General features: G+C 45.5%; 1 long non-coding RNA gene across 2 annotated transcripts in view; it reads right to left on the bottom strand.

Annotated features, from left to right (window-relative positions):
* LOC102556051 (uncharacterized) overlaps nucleotides 1–14381 on the bottom strand; it is a 90448-nt gene extending 76067 nt beyond the window's left edge. The window contains exon 1 of one of the 2 annotated variants that reach the window (XR_010064057.1): nucleotides 191–14381. This is a non-coding gene — a long non-coding RNA (uncharacterized LOC102556051). The remainder of the gene's footprint in view (nucleotides 1–190) is intronic. The other variant, XR_010064055.1, reaches the window with a different exon arrangement.
* Nucleotides 14382–15212: the final 831 nt, after the last annotated feature.

Genomic DNA, 15212 nt, shown 5'->3' with positions numbered 1-15212 from the left:
GCATCTGGTTCGAGTCTCTCATCTGAAAGGCTTGGATGCATTCCTCCTCAGAGGGATGATACTGGGTGTTCTAGAACCTGTAATGTACGCGAAGACCCTCCTTCAGTGTTATGAAGGCAATGCTTCCCTACACACACACACACACACACACACACACCCCACAAATAGTCCTTTATGTCTAATCATGTACCTGTGTACTGTCAGAGCGGAAGTAACTGGAGACTCTGAGCTTGGCAGCTGACGACTAAGGGAAAGCAAGAAGAGGCCGATGCAAAGCCACCCAGGAAGATGTTGGCAGTTTCTGACTCAGGATGGCTGGGTCAGCTTGATAAGCCCTTCAAGCAGCAGGCTCTCCCTGATGTATACAGGGCTGGCGGTGGCAAAGGTGGGGATGTCGAAATGCCATCAGCCAAGCCTCACTCCGTTTCTGGACTAACTCATTTGAGTATCCAGGGATCTGCTTTACCTCTTGCTCTCTCTCCCCCTTTGCTTTGGTTTGCTCCCAGTGTTTCATGACGGCCACTTGAAAATATTCTCTTACAGTCTCTCCAACAAAGGCATCACAGAAACCTTGACACGGAAGTCCAGGATATAATCCTAGCCCTCGGGAGGCTGAGGCTGAAGGATCCTTGTAAGTTTGAGGCTAGCACAGATGACACACAAGAACCTATCTCGTAAAGCACGCACTCCTCCTCCAAATAAAAGCAAAGAAGGTAGCCTTCATCCAAAGCTATAAAGAGCAGATAATTTTCTATGATCTCCGTGGTCACTGCTCACTTCTCCAAACTAAACTCTCAAATTTCCTGAAATTAAATCATTAATAGATATCGAAGATATATATCCCAGGCAGCATGCATGGCGTGAGATAGTCACATAGCTACCTCCAAAGCTTTGGTTCTATTTGGGAAAGACACATGCTTATGTGACACGTACATGTTATTGCTCAAAGAAATACCATCCCAGTTTAGTTTGTCGATTTTCCAAGTGAATGTACAAATATGGTTATGTTGTTCAGGAGAGAGAGGGGCCCTCAGCCTTCAGAGCAGAGGGGGCCAAACACTTCAGAAACCAAATAGAACCATGAGTAGCTAGTGTTACGGATTGAACTGTGTGCCTCCCAACTTCACATATTGGATTCCTAACTCTTAACAGCTCAGGGTGAGACCTTGTATAACAATACCATTTTTTTTGAAAATGTCCAAGTTAAAGAATGAGTCTATCAAGGTTGGCCCTAACTCTAATGTACAATGTATCCTTAAGGAAGGAAAATTTTGCTGACAGATACACGCAGAAGAAATGTGATCTGAAGGGCTATGGAAGGAAACAGGTACCCAAAAGCCAAGGAGTAAGTGATACCATGGACAGATCGTTCCTGTGATGGTTTGAATAAGCTTGGACCAGGGAGTGGCAATATTAGGAGGTGTGGCCCAACTGGAGTGGGTGTGGCAATGTTGAAGTAGGTGTATCACTGTGGATGTGGGCTTTGCGACCCTCATACTAAGTGCCTGACAGTCAGCCTTCCACTAACAGACTTCAGATTGAGATATAGAACTCTCAGCTCTGCCTACACCATGCCTGCCTAGAGGCTGCCATGCTCCCACCTTGATAATAATGAACTGACCCTCTGAACCTATAAACCAGCCCCAATTAAATGTCCTTTATAAGACTTGCCTTGGTCATGGGGGTCTGTTCATAGCAGTAAAACCCTAACCAAGACAATACCCTTCCCCCATAGCCTCAAAGGAACCCAGCCTTGCTGACACCTGGATTTCAGATTTCAAGCCATTTCTGTTGTAAAGGTCACCCTCTGGGGGTAGTCGGGTATTGCAGCTAAGGCAAACAAGGCAACGTGCTCAAGGGTAAGAGGCCAGAAAGTACAGCATGGTGAGGAAAAGTTCACATGACTGTGACAGTACCAAGCCAAGAAGCCAATCACAGTACCAGGCATATTCTAAGAAAATCAATATACAGAAACGAAACAGATGTGCAGAAGAGCAGGTGGCCTCACTTGATAAACTAGGAGCCCTCTATCTATGTGCACTGGACTTGTGACATGTTCTGAAGAGAGAGGGGGGATTTGGTGGAGTTTTCACCAGGAGCCCATTGTAACAAGTGGCATGTTCAAAACAATGATATGCAGGGCAAACCAGAGCCAAGAGACCTGAAGAGGTTCACTCTGTCACAAGAAGTTCTCAAGCTTGCCTTGGGGTGACTTTCCTGGCAGACTGAGCTGATAGTGTCCGTAAGGATGGATAGTGGAGGCTTATCCAAGAACCAGTGGTGAGGATGGTCTGAACGACAGAGAGAAGGAGACGATGTTCCTTAGACTGTTCAGCTGGAGAGACCATCCTGAGTTTTCCAGGGAGGATCCAAATGAGGTGAAAATGTGCCTTAGGGGAGAGAGGCGAGAGGATGTACAGAAGGGACAGAGAAAAAGGAGGGAGGGAGAGAGGGAGGGAAAGAAGGGGAGAGAGAAGGAGGGGGAGCAATGTGACTGGATGTACAGAAGGGAGAGAGAAAAGGGAAGGAGGGAGGGAAAAATGGAGAGAGAGAGAGAGAGAGAGAAAGAGAGAGAGAGAGGTAGAGGGAGAGAGAGAAAGAGAGAGAGAGAACACAATGTGACCAGAGAAGGATAAAGATAAAAGGCGGTATGATATGCCAAAAAGGACCAGGAGGAACAGGGCAGCTCTCCAAATAAAAAGGAGGCGAACAGATGGATTCTCCACTATAGCCGCCAGGAGGAGTGGCATCTAAATTTAAGCCCAGTGAACTCCATTTAATAATTCTGGCCTACAAACTATAAGGAGCATACATTTGTGTTCATTCAGGCCACCAAGTTGGTGCTGATTTATAAGTGCAGCCAAGGAAACTACCACTCTGAGGTCCTATCCCAGCATGAGTGGGCCTGTTTTATGGTAGGGCCCAGACATCTGTAACAACTCCCAGATGTGCCACCAAGATGGTGTCTGCTGAGACCAGAAGAGGTTGTTTGTAGTTCACCTCTGAGCTGGGGATCCTGAGCAGAGAGAAAGCTGAAACTTTAACCATGAACGAGATCTTGAACAGAGTGCTGAAATGAAGAAATAGGGCTGAGGAAGAATAGAACTCAGACACACTCTACAATCCTTAGGCATGAGAATGGCAGGGGAGGTGGGTGGAGTAGGGTGGTAGAGCAACCCTGGTAAGCAAAGGGTTCTTCTGGGGTCAATCTTCAGCAACACACACATGCACACACACACACACACACACGCAAACACACCCATGAACACAAACACACACTTGTACACAGAAATATAGCCCCCTATACATACATTCACACACACACATGTATACACATACACACATACACATGCACATACATGAATGCATTCCCACACACCCCCATACAATACATTCAAACACACATATACCATATACCATATACACTCACATGTGTACACATATACACACACATGCATGCTCATACACACACACATACATCCCCACATACATTCACATACACATATACACATACAGACACATGCACATTCATGCACGCACACATCCCACCCATATATACACACATATATTCACATACACATATACACATACACATTCACATGCTCACACACACGTACATATATACACACACACATACACCCCACACAATATGCCACACACATGCACACACATACACACACATATACACATTCACATGTTCATATACATGTACACACATACATACACCCCCACCCCCACATATACACACACATATACACACTTACTTACACACACCCACACACACATACACACACGTGAGTAAGTAGAAACGAAAACAGCAAAAATACCCATAGAGACAGAAGGAGGAGGATCAGCTTTTCACCACAAAAGCCTCATATGTAGAGGTAGCAAGAAAGACACCCAAGTCTCCCCTTGCTAAAGGAGAGGGTGACTAAGAAATGATAAAGCTCAGAGGCCCCAGATGACCTTTGAGGAAACAATTTTGATGGCATCAGAGAGATGAGGGACAGACATCAGAGGACTGATCTGGGTGATAGAGTGGGTGGGTGTGGAAGCCACAGGAAAGGCTTTGGGGGCTCTAGCAATGAAACAGGTACAAGATCAAGATGATAATAATGTGGATTCTGGGATCAGACCCAGCCTACCCCAACAATTGCTCCAGTACCTGTTGGGCCTTGAACAGACAGTCTAACCTTTCATAGACTCATCAACCACAATCCACGATGGACAGAACGACCTGCACACACAGGATTTGGGAGGGGTCAATGAAATTAAGTAGGCATTGTGTTGATTCCCGAGCCTGACACATGCGAAGGGTTGACCACTGATAGAAGGATGAAGGGATGGGTATCGAGATGTGGGAGAGCTCCAGGATCCTACTTTTCAATAAAACAAGCTCCAGGGCAAAAGGCAGAGCTCAGGTAATTTTTACATCACAATAGAAGCAATTCTCAGTAAGCATATATTCCAAATACCTTATGGCCACATTTATACTAAAATCATCAGCTGTTTCTATTGGCTATCCACTGTTCCCGGGGCAAGTCATCATACATTGAGTGGCTTGTAACAACATTAACTTCCAGGTCTGTTGTTTAGAACGTTTGACAGGGATCTTAGTGGGCTGTGATCCCAGTGTTGCTGGAGCTACTCTCAATTTTGGAGACTGCAGGGGAACACTCATTATCTTTTCTTTTACAGCGTCTAAAGCCACCGATATCCTTGCTTCATGGGCTCCTCCTCTGCCTTCTAGCCAGCCACGTACTTCATCCCCAGCCACCTCTCCTGACTATAGCTGGCTAAAGTTTGTCATTCCTGACGACTCAGTTGTATACCTAGGACTCCCTGTATACTTCAAAACACTCGCCCTGTCTCTCAGTGTAGACCCGTTACCACTCAAGAGTTTCATTTGCCAAGTAAGGTAATCTATTTGCAGGCATCAAATATTAAGACAGGAACATCTTCTCCAGACTATTCCTCTTCTTGTTATATTATTTATCTGCAGCTCATATGTAACCAGGCACCTCTTGCTTGTTTCTTGAGTCTAATGAGTCTACCTATAAAATGTTTCCTTGGCTAGTACTAAACTCTCTTAAATCCGAGACCTTAACTGTACTTCTTACTTCCTCCTCATTGTTTCTTTCCACTTTGTGTTCTTCATTGGCTTCTAGGCTGTATTGCATATATTTTTTTGTTCCAAACTTTAAGGAGAAGATTTCCAGATGTTTATAAAATTGGATGATACAGACACATACATATAACGAAGTACTACTTCACTGTCTGTCAGAATCTCATTCAGATTTCATGTACAGTGGTAGGAAAATCCAAAAGGCACACTGGGCTGTTCAGTTAGGAAAGAGATTGAATACAAGGAGCTGGGCCCATTTAAAACTTGTAGAAGAGCCTGGAGGAGTCAGGGAAGGAAGGTGAGGAGAAGGCTCGAGCTTTCACATGTGCTGTTTGCTTCAGATCTACACGAAGGCACAGAGACTTCAGAAAGCTGCTGCTACATCTGCTTCTCACGCTGGTGTGGATGATTCACAGCAAGATGTCTGGAAGTCAGGGCGAAATCTGATAACAACTGAGACCCACACTTCTGCCCTCTTCAGCAGAGGAGCAGCACTTCAGCTTGTCCAGAACTGGACCCTCCTAACTCATAGGCGAACACATATGCTTATCAGCCTTCTGCAAGACCTCTGTTGGTGAGAGTATTAGGAAACACAGTTTCTGGGCTTCTAGCTCCAATAATAAGAGGATGAGCCTCCCAGACAAGCTGGCATACAGAGCCAAAGAAACAACTCCAAGGGCTGAAAAGAAGAAAGCCGCCAACCCAGGAAGCAAAATAACCATGGCGCTTAGGTTCCGGGCCATTGGAAAATTCCTGAATCCCTAAGTGTATAGAACACATTGGTGATTTGTCTTCAATGATAACACTTTAACATCTGGCTGTCCCAGCATCCTCTGGTCTTAGGGTTTCACTCAGTGCATACTTTTCTTCATCAGAGTCTTGTTTTCCTGTCCAAGGTGGCAATGTATGTAAAAGAAGAATTCTGATAAGTAATAGTTCTTTCCGGGGCTAGTTCCTGAACGGTAAGATGTGACTATCTTATTATCTGTTCCTGTCAAGTGAACAATATACAGTAAAGTTCAGTGGGTCAAAAGAACAGCTCACTATTTACCATAAATCTTGGCTTATTCATCTTGGCAGGGTACAACTTGACTCTTCTATATCTCCTAGGGTTACTAAGGTCTTTCATTCAGTTGCACTGCTGGCTGAACAAGGCCAACATGTGTCCGGCCTTGCTGTCATACCACACGGTTTCTCGCCATCAGTGTGGGCAAATGGGTCTCTCCTACATCACAATCCAAGTTGCCGGGCTCCTTGAACTGTGCTTTAGAATCACACCCAGTCGTGTTCATGTGTCACTGCCAACGTCAATCAAATAGCATTAAAATCTAGCATTTTAACAATACCTAATGATTTTACACATTATACATACAGTCAATCATCTGTCAATCACCTGCCAATATCTGTTTCATTGTTGCTTACTGAATTTTCCCATTAACTCCACAGTCAACTCTCTTCCACCTTTCCACACACTGATAAGAAGACCTTGTCCCCTTTGTGTCCTCCTCCTGTTGACTGTGTATATCAAACAGTACTCAACAGTACTCAGTCTTGGTCCACACATCACAGTAGAGCTCTGGGGAAGATTTATATTAAACACGCTTAAAGCTGAGCATTGTGAGACCCTTGGACTCACCACTGAATAAGTAAAGCAGTTTTTCTCATCTCTACATGCTGACAGCTACAGGTTTACACTCTTGGATAAGTATCGATGCAGGGCGCTACTCAGACACTTTTGCCCTTCTAAAAACATCATCAGGGGGTGAAATACAAATTAGACTTGTGTTTTACCACGAGGTGAAAGTTTGAGAGAAATTAAAACTTGGAGGTGGCAGGGGTGTGCCTTATCATTTTGGTATCTCCAGAATTGTATCTCCTAATGGGGGACGGAGAACAGGGGACAGTTTATAAACATTGGCTATGCTCAGGGTCATTTCTTCACATTTAACTGTCCAAGATTAAATATTGTCCGAGTTCTGAAGTTGAAATTTACAACTTGCTTTGCAAGTACTTCTTAAGAAACTCTGAGGTACATCATAGTTATTACTTTTTTTTAATGATACAGAAGTCAAATTTAAGCCATCCCAGGAAATAAGAGAAAGCAAGGCAAAAAGAAAATGGATTTGACATTGGACTTATATGTCTTCTAGCCTGTTCATTTAGCACAACGTTAATTTCCTTCAGGTTGTTAGAGAATGAATGTGCGTGTGGAAAGCAGAAGGGGGCACTTGAGAAAGTAGGCCAAAACAGAAGGATTATATGGGATCTGCAGGCACCTGCAGACTGGGAGCTCTTGCCCAGGCTGATGCCCAACACATTCACCAGAAGCAAAGGTGGAGGGGCACAGTTGTCCTTTTAATCACAGTGTAGCTGCTGTGAGCACAGCCCAGCTGCCTGGGCTGCCTGCAGCCTCTGATAGCTTAGGCTGAAGTGAGGGAGAAACTGATAATGAAGGCAGTAGACTTGGGAAGCCTGTGGGTTGCCCAGGGGCCTCCCTTCTGGGCAATTCTTGCACCAGATGTGGGGACATCTCTCAGGGGCCTGAGTAACTGCCAAGGACAGCCTCTCCTTTTCTCCAGCTTGTCAAATTTGACGCCGTTTCTGTGTGGCTTCCCTGGGTTTCAAAAGAGAGACTAAGCTGTTCGCCTACATGACAAGAGTCCCACAAGAACTTTCTCAGGCAGGGTTTTGAAATAAGTACCAGAGGCAGCATGCAGGCAAATACCAAGAGGCACAGGATCTTGCTCTGTGGGTGGGGACCTGGAAGGAACCTGGGCTCCTACTGGATGTTATTTGTTCCTTCTCATTTTAGGTCACTGTTCACATTTTTTTTTTTTTTTTGACTGAGACAATTTCTCCCTGAAAGGTACGAGCTACAACTGTGAAGCCACTCATTTCTGCTCCCTCACACACCCTATGCTGCCTGCTGGTGGGATGCTCACCTCCTTTCCCGTTCACCTACTAAGCAACCCCAGAAGGCAACTCCCAGGGCCTGTCCTGGGGCAGCAGCTTGAAGGCTTCTAACACAGGCTCTGGATAATGACCCATGATGGGACTTGGAAGGGGACGTCTGGGCCCCATTAAGCAGAGGCAAATCCACCTAACTGTTCTTTGCAGAGGCAACTGTCCTTGAGACTTAAAGAAGTTCACTAAGCCAAGGCCTTCCTCCATACAGAACCTCAGCATCCCCTCTCTAAGTGCAAAGGCCAACCAGCAGGGTCTCTCATGCTTGGTGTAGTCCAATCTCCTGTGATCGCATGGTCTAATGGCCAGGGGTGAGGCCAACTGAAGCCAGAAGAATCAGCAGAAGAAAAAAAAAAGTCCCAGATTTGTTTATTCCTACCTTGGAAGATCTTTTTCTGGCACTGGAAGACTCATGTGCTAAATAAAAACTGACCGAAAGGGACCCACAAGTCTCTCCTGCCTCTTGGAATCCAGAAAGTATCTCTGTTTCCTCTCTCTAAAGGCACACAGCACTGCTTGCTAACTTGCTTCCTACAGTCCTTTACCCCACATCATCCCTGATCCCACTGGACTTGTTTTTCCTTTATATCTGCTAGCTAGTATTTTGGCCAGCTGGGGGAGTGAGGCTTGAAGATCATTGTGCAGTGAAGGTCTATAGAGCCACTTAGCTGGAAGGTCAAGAATGAAAACAGAGAACTTACCTGGCTTTACAGGACCCAAAGGAGTGCACAAACAATGCCACACCATCATTCTTTGTGCCACTTGTACTCACCATAAAAGTAAGACAGTATTGTGCCCATTTCACAGATGCACTCAAACTCTCTAGGCTATGTATAGGCAGAATGGACACTGGAAGCCATACCTCCTGTTTCCTAGTGTCCTGCTCCTAGCAATGATCAAAAGTTTGAGGAAATGACCTCACCTGCATTCCCCCTTCACTCCAACATCCAGAGAGCAGACGAGTGAATGCTAGGAGAGAGTCACCTTTCCATTTGAATCCATTTGACTCATACTTTGTAATGATCAAAAACCCCTTCCAAGAAGCCCACATATTTAAAACTAGCATTTCTCTTATCATGTGTAACCATTCAATAGTGCGTGAACACTGTCAGCAATAAAGCCATCAGTGATCATTCTGCGGGGTGGTACTGCTCTTGAACTTCTAACTGGCCACTGAAGATTCAGGTACGTTGAAGCTCTTGTTGACTAACAGGACTGTTTCGTGTTGGGTATGAAACATAGAAACTGAGAAACTTGAACTTACTAGAACATGGGTTTGGAAACTGCAAGATACCATCAGTTAAGGTTCATTACTGCAAGACTAGAAATGGGTTCCACTCTGACACAGCACAACGGCCTGGCGATTTTATGGTGAGGAACCCATCTTGACTTATTCTAAAATTCCGTTGCAGTATTGCTGATCCAGTTTTTTTGGAATTCATGTTCTGGTTTTCTCCATGCTTTTACTGAGGATTTGGGGAAGCCCATGAATACCCAACAGATAATGAAGTAGACTAGATCTGTACAATAGGCAGATGAGTTTTTTAAAAACAAGATGAACTGGAAGTTTTGCCTGAAAAGTTCTGGATGTCTCTTTATTTCAGCATTCTACATCATGTCCTCTACAGCTCTGCTTACTCTCAACACATATCTTTTCATTCTTCAAAAACTTCTGACCTAATATGAACTTTGAACTAATATGGCAGCAGTATTCTACAGTTTTAGGTTGTGGATGGATTGGTTCAGGGGGAGATTTTCAGAAAACAAATCATACTGAGAATCACATCTCAATCGTGGGAGAGTGAGTGGGTAAAGCAGGGCCTATGGCTTGGAGATGCATAAGGCAGAAGAGCGGAGCACAAAGCAGGTGCACAAAGTGAAGGTCTGTATGACAGCCACCCTTTGTGCAATGGCCATTGTGACACACTCACCCAACCTCCATACAATGGCCACTGGGACACACTCACCCCCCCTTCATGCAATGGTCAGTGGGACACATTCACCCATTATGTCACTTTGCAAAAGTTGCATGGTGGTTTTGAGTTTTGTGTTTCTGGTGTTTGAGGTATCTCCCATTTCTGCTTCATTAAGCAGCTCTAGTCTAGCATTTCCAACCACAAAACGTTCAACAGACACCTTACAAAAACAAATACTGGCTCTCACCTCTCTCTCTCTCTCTCTCTCTCTCTCTCTCTCTCTCTCTCTCTCTCTCTCAGTGAAGTTCCCATTATTTATGATGTTCACCCAAGTAAATCTCTTCCCCTGGATATCATACACCGATCATTTCATTTTGTTTAAAAGCAGTTAATGGAGTAGCTGGCAGAGGTTGCTTATCAGGGCCTATTAAAGTAGTAGGTTTTAAGTCAGATTTCAAACGCTTTTCCATCTATGCTGCAGTTTCACCTAAGAAAGAGGGTCCCTGGATCTGGAAGGAGTGCGACTCAGAGACGCCAGGGCAGCTCTCAACAAGTCTCCAGCACATACCACATGGTAATTTTAAATGCAGACACCTTTTCTGCCATGGGTCATGGTGGTGGAAGCCGGAAGAGACAGTGAACTGTGTGTTCCCCAACAGCTCTAAGAGGAGGTGGCAGGAACTGGGTGGCCCACTGTGGTGAGTCACAGTCGCTCTTGGGGATGTCTTCCAGTTTCCCTCAGTTTGTCACGACTATGCAATCACGTCTGTCTATGGAAGCAAGGACTAAGGAGTGCTTCCGATCTCTGTACCAGCCACACTCTCCCCAACTCCACACTGTTCTACCATTTAAATGGAGAACTTAAGATTCTTGCATTAATTCACATAGTTATCGTCATGTATCAGACAAAATGCGGCCTTTTCTTTCCATTCTTTACCTTTCAAAATGTGATGAAATACATATGACATCAACTTTTTCATCTTGCAAAACTGAAATTCTGTACCCATGAAACAACAGCCCAGTCTCCCTCCCTCCAGTGTCTGGCAACCACTATTCCAACACTCTGTCTTTAAACTCTGACTATTCCTGACATGTTATACAAGTAGAACAGAATGGTATCCTTGAGGCTCACCCAAGGCACCACCTGTCAGCACTTCATACAGACTTAACAATATTCTCCCAGATGCACACGGTACATTTAAAGCTTTGCTTACCTACCCATGGACACTTGGGAAACTACCGTGAATACCTGTGCCATACGCATGACGACACGTGTGCACTTCTTTGTTATAGGTCCTTTGGGATAGAGGGCCAGAAGTGGAACTGAGACACACGATAATGCTCTCCGTAATGCCGAACGGGTCCGTCTACTACTGTTTGCCAATGGTGATTTCTTCAGTGTCTTAAAGTGGCTACTCTAAGACTCGAACCTAGGAATGGAGTGAATTGAGCCAGCTTTAAGTTACAGAACTGCCCCACACCAGCCCCACTTTTCCAGCTGGTGGGAGTTAGAAGTTCAGTCAGTTGTGACAAACTGAAGGGTCCTCTGTCGCTTCTGTGACTCACCCCAGTGGTCTACGGAGGTCCTGCCAGTTCCTCTCACTGTCAGGAGGAAGGAAGAGACCAAACGGCTCCTAGGTATTCTGGAATTACTACATGTGCTTGAGACTTGAGGGGGATGTCTTGCCCACCCCCACCATGTAGTTCATATTAGGGTTCATTCAGCAGATCCAGGCTACTATGAACCCCCTCTGGGACTTGCCTCCACACAGGTCCTGCTTTTCCAATTCCAGTCTTCTTTCCTGGCATCTGAAAATGCCCTAGACAAAGGTTTTTGTACGTATACTTATGCTCATGCTTTCATGCCCTTGTCAAATAGGGAAAATGTGGATGCTAATCGATGCTTCCGTCGGGAACTCCGCCTGAGCGGAGCCATGAGCACAGCCATGAGCTTCCTGAATTTGGGAAGAGCACAGCCCTATCCAACCTGCAGTGGGCACCAGAACTTTCTCAAGTACCCAGCTAGCTGGCCCTAAAACAAGACCTACATCTATAAAATGAGATCAACGTCAGGTTTTCAAAGAAAAGGGACGCAGAAACTAGGCTTTACCCACCCTTTCACATTTCTATGTAAAGAGGGAAAATCTCTCCCTGCCCATGGCCATAAGGCTCAGAAGGCAGACTTCTTGAGCATGTATATCACCCCCTCTGCTCTGGTGCAAGGACTGAGAGAGCTCAGGACTTTATCTGTCTGACCTCAGGTTTTCTATTAAGGGGAAAAGGAGCAGATACCCTTGACTGGCAATGAGAAACACTCCTAAACAAATAAGAGAAGGCAACTTCAAAATTCAGACTTAGCACAATGCTTAGGTTTGTGGGAACAAGTTCAACTCATTCCCCCTCTGTATTTTCACTGAGCTGATGGCATCCGGTCACCATCTCCCCCACAGCTACCTGTGTTCTGAATTGCCCTCCCTTTTCTCCTCCTACATGGACCTCCCCAGCTGCCTCTGCCTGGAGAGTTCACTTAGCACATGTGTTTGCAATGGCCTTTCTTGCTCTCCACGTCTCTGCCTCCCCCTCCAAATTCAATCCAGAACAATTTCTTTTGTACCACCCACAGAGGCAAGGCACACTACTAGGCACATGTCCCAGACACATGGCTGGTGCTAGTTGAAGGAGGTGGAGATCTCTGGACTCCACAAACCTGCTTTCTTGGAAGCACACACTCTTCCCAGCAGCCACCTCGTGATCATCCAAGTGGCAGCTCAGACCAAGCAGCGTGTGGTTAGCAACTCCTGGAGCCCTGACCTGTGAAATACGGGAAGCAGGCATGCTCTGCGTGCACAGGCATTCCAATAATAGCTTCAGAAGGAGAGGATGGGTAAATGCCCTGACTCACATCCCCAGTGCATGCACGACTGTCTCAGAGGCAGAGGGGTGTGGGGGCTGTGGGCTGTGGGTGGGGCGATTTCTCTGTGCAGGGGGTGATTACCTGGGAAGACCAGGAAATGGACAGAGTACACATGGGAGCCCTGGAGCTTGAGGTGCACAAGGTCAACTACACTGACTCACCCAGGAAGGTGAGAGGGCAATGACCAAATATGAAGCAAGCTGCCTGTCAGAGAAGCCCTCAGAGAAAGAGGAAGTGTGATCAGCTGGTAGAAAGCTCAGAAAAGAAAACTCAGCGTGACTTTATGCTTTTGTTCTCTGTTCTCACTCTGTTCTTCTCTTTCCTTTTTTTTTTCTCTTTCCAGTTGAGTGTTTGCTGAGCATAGCACCGTGGTACTGAGTCACTATGACCCCCTGGTTGGAGGGTGTGAGTCTGTAGATGAGGAGAATCCTGGGAGTGTGTGTGGAGGATGTATAGGATTTGGGGGGCTCTCAGCATTGATTTCTTTCCCAGCCTCCTTTTTATACTAACAGGTATAGACTGAGTCTCAGCCTCAGTTTTGTAGAAAAGTGCCTAGTCAGAAGGGTGCTCACTGAGCAGGCACTCTGCTTCCAAAGGCCATCAGCAGAAACACCATCCCAGAGAAAGAGGCATCTTCGGACATTGTCTATTCTAGGGTAGATAACTTTTTCTAATAGCATAAAGACACCCTGAGTGCTGGCCATGGATCTGTTTACTGACATTCTAGACTTAAGAATTTGGTGGGTAGTGTTCTATTCAATTATTATAATAAACTTAAGAGAAAGGCTGATTAATTCCCATTTTCCCGAGGAGACAATGGAAGCACACAGGGTAATCTGATACACCGCTGTGAGTCTCAGATAGGAAATTTGTACATAGACCATACTGCCCCCGGCACTGTCTTTTTGTAGACCTGGTTGATGTTGATTACTTAAATCATGGGAGGCTCAGAATGTCCTGTGCTCTCAGAGGAGGCTTAAAAGTTGACAAAGAATGGCAATTTGTTTAGGAATTCTTTAGAAGACGTACCAACCTTCATGGCCAAGCTGCCCCAGGACTGACTTCCAGTCAAGATAAAAATCTAAGTGTCCCTTGGCTGGGAAGCAAGTGTGCTAGAAGGTTCCCAGACAATGTTAGAGACGCAAGTGTGTTGATGAACACTTGCTACCTTTCCCATTCCCTCAGTGCTCTCAGGGAGTGCTGGGGAGTGCTCCACATAGAGGATTATTCAGGAATCTTCAGGGAATAAGCTACAGGCTACTTGTCATCCAAATGGGCCTGTTGCTCACAGAGAGACTGAAAGCTTCAGCCCTGATACTCTCTAGCATCAGAACCCAGGCTTGGCATGCTAACAGGTTCCCCAGGTAATTCCAGAAACAGGAGTTCTGAGAACCATTCTTGTGTAGTACCATTGTGGCCCTTTCATACCATGGGCAGTAGGTCATCATCTCAGCTGTATAAATTGACAAGTACTGACCTTGAAAATCCCTTTGTTGAATGAATGCTAACAGCCCTGGAGTCTTGACGGACTGCCATGTGTTTTCAAAATAGCTTCATCTCTCAAAAGGACCTAGAAATTTATTTGCAGAGAGGGGTTCTGGCAGAGGACAGAGTACCTGGGACCTGCCTAGAAGGAAAACATAAAAAGGGAATGTAAAATTTCCAGTGACCTGACCCATATTTTGGGGCTCAAAATTTCCATAAAACTAAATGTTTTTATGTATAAAGACAAAGATTTGATAAATGAGCACGAATAGGGAATTATACTTTGCAAGGGCAGCTTACATCTTTAAATTTAGGCGTGAAAGATTATTCAGGCCAGACTTTGAAGTACTTCCTCGAATTTCCAACTTGGTCCCCCTCCACCACACAAAAGTAGGCAGCATGAGCTCAGTTGCTTTTTGCAACACATTACAAAGGCATGCGGCCTAGAAATGTCTTTGCAATCTGGCAGCCCTGTCTTCCTTCCATGGCTTCCTTTGCAAGTACCAGAGTCTTTGTCGTCTACCATCTTGGTGGGGGGCGGGATTGCCTATAAACTTGGCAGCAGCAATGGGAATGAAGGCTGGTAAAGTGGATGCAAGATCCTAAGAGGCACCCAAGGAGGTATGGGTATAGGCTCATAGGCTGAAGGGCAGCTCTGTTTATTCTTGCTGGGGTTTGAAAGTAAGTTCATGTGTTTGAACACTTAATCCTCCATGTGTGTGCTGGTTTTGGAAGGTTGTGGAAATTTTAGAAGATGAGCCCTTGCTGGAGGAAGTGGGTCACGGGATGGGTTTGGGGAGCTTGAGGT

Source organism: Rattus norvegicus, chromosome 2 (genome assembly GCF_036323735.1).
Source record: "Rattus norvegicus strain BN/NHsdMcwi chromosome 2, GRCr8, whole genome shotgun sequence".
In the NCBI taxonomy this organism is placed as follows: Eukaryota; Metazoa; Chordata; class Mammalia; order Rodentia; family Muridae; genus Rattus; species Rattus norvegicus.
This window is presented reverse-complemented; position numbering and strand designations above follow the sequence as displayed.